The sequence below is a fragment of the Ochotona princeps genome, chromosome 8 (genome assembly GCF_030435755.1).
Source record: "Ochotona princeps isolate mOchPri1 chromosome 8, mOchPri1.hap1, whole genome shotgun sequence".
Lineage (NCBI taxonomy): Eukaryota > Metazoa > Chordata > Mammalia > Lagomorpha > Ochotonidae > Ochotona > Ochotona princeps.
The window spans coordinates 15,439,696-15,441,642 of NC_080839.1; the positions used below are offsets into that span (position 1 = coordinate 15,439,696).

Consider the following 1,947-nt stretch of genomic DNA (forward strand, 5'->3'; position numbering starts at 1 on the left):
TCCGGGTCTCCCACATGGGTCCAGGGTCCCAAGGCTTTGGGTCGTCCTCGACTGCTTTCCCAGGCCACAAGCAGGGAGCTGGATGGGAAGTGGGGTTGCTGGGATTAGAACCAGTGCCCGTATGGGATCCCGGTGCATGCAAGGCGAGGACTTTAACCACTACACTATCGCACCGTGCCCTAAATCTGTCTTTCTCATTATCTAAATCTTAAGGCAATTCATGGAGCACTTACTAGAAACTAGACATGCTTCTAGAACTGGGGGTGTGACATTGCCCCTGTCCCCTTCAGAGGTGGACATTCTGGCTGGACAAGAGAGATAAAGAAATAAAATATAGTCACATGCCACTCACAAAGGGAGACAACCCTGGGAGAGGCACAGCAGGTCATTCCTCACCATGTGAACCCACTAGAGTGCACTTGCCCAGGGCGTTAGGGCAGCCACTTGATGATGTGACCTCTTCATGCCATGAAAGGCTGTGTGACCAATCCCATATGAGCACCAGGTCAAGCTCTGGCTTCTGCAAGTCTGATTCAGCTCCCTGCTACTGCACCTGAGAAAGCAGTAGAAGATGGCCCAAGTGCTCAGGCTCCTGTAATCATACGGGAGACCCAGAGGGAGTTCCAGGCTGCTGGCTTTGACCTTTCACAGACCCAGTCCTTGTGACCATCTAGGGAGAACATCATTAGATGGAAGATCTCTGCCTCTCTCTCTGTAACTCAAAGTTATTTATTATTTGATGTCTAAAGATTTGATTACTTATTTGAAAGGTGGAGTTATATCTTTTGTATCTTTGTACTCATTAGAACAAGATGGGTCACCAGCAACTCTATTGGATTCATCCACAAAAATTCAGCCAGGATTCCCACTCCCGCCAAGTATGCTTGAACCAGCACGATCAGATTCAGAACTATGGCCTGAACACGTACCACCAGTGTTTCCACCAGTGTGCAAGGATATTGGCTTCATCAAGTTGGATTAAGTCATTTTCCTGAATGGATGCTCCAAGACATTGATGCTTTGGAAAATCATGATAAAAGAAAGGAAGAGAGAAAGGAAAGAAAGGAAGGAAGGAAGAGAGAAAGAGAGGAAGGAAGGAAGGAAGGAAAGAAGGAAGGAAGGAAGGAAGGAAGGAAGGAAGGAAGGAAGGAAGGAAGGAAGCTGAGTTAGATAGTGGGTGAGGAGTGGGGCAGGGGGAGGGGGAGAGAAATCCTCCATGCACTGATTCACTCCCCCAGTGGTAGCAATGGCCAGAACTGGGCCAGTCCAAAGCCAGGAGCCTGGATCTCCATCATGGATATCCAAATACTTGGGTCATTCTCCAGTGCTTTCCCTGGCACATTAGCAGTAAACTGGATAGGAAGTGGAGCAGTCAAAACTTGAACTGGCTCCCAAAGTAGACACCTCATTTCAGGTGGTGACTTATCCTACCACAACAGCACAGCGTTGGGTCCTGAACTTCTGTTTTAAATAAATCTTTCCCCCAAAAAAGAGATGCAGCAAATGTAATGTGTATAAGGCTGCTTCTGCTTATTTAACATAGTATTGAATTTCATGGCCAATTTTTTAATACAAAGACAGAACACAAAATAGCAATAAAAAACATAGCAAATAGGTAAACCAGTAACAGTTGCTTATTACCCAGCACCATGGTTGATCATATGATGACACAGAAGGTGTGTTTGCACCTGCATCCCTACAAACACAAGAGTACCACATTGTGTTCAGACATGACAGAGCTGGCCATGGCATCACCGGGCAATAGGAATTTCTCAGCTTCACTGTACTCTCCTGGGACTGCTGTTAGAACCAAGTGTTGTGTAAAGCGTGGCTGTCCATCCTACTGAGACCCATGGGAAAACCATCCTGGGGGGGAGGTGGGCAGGGGTTTGGAGGAAGAGGGGGAATTCACTGCAAAGGCAATGTTTGCACACAGAGGCTTGTGGT

General features: G+C 47.1%; 1 pseudogene; it reads left to right on the top strand.

Moving 5' to 3' along the window:
- Positions 1–812: 812 nt before the first annotated feature.
- On the top strand, positions 813–982 carry LOC118760469 (small ribosomal subunit protein uS14-like; annotated as a pseudogene).
- The last annotated feature ends 965 nt before the right edge of the window (positions 983–1,947 follow it).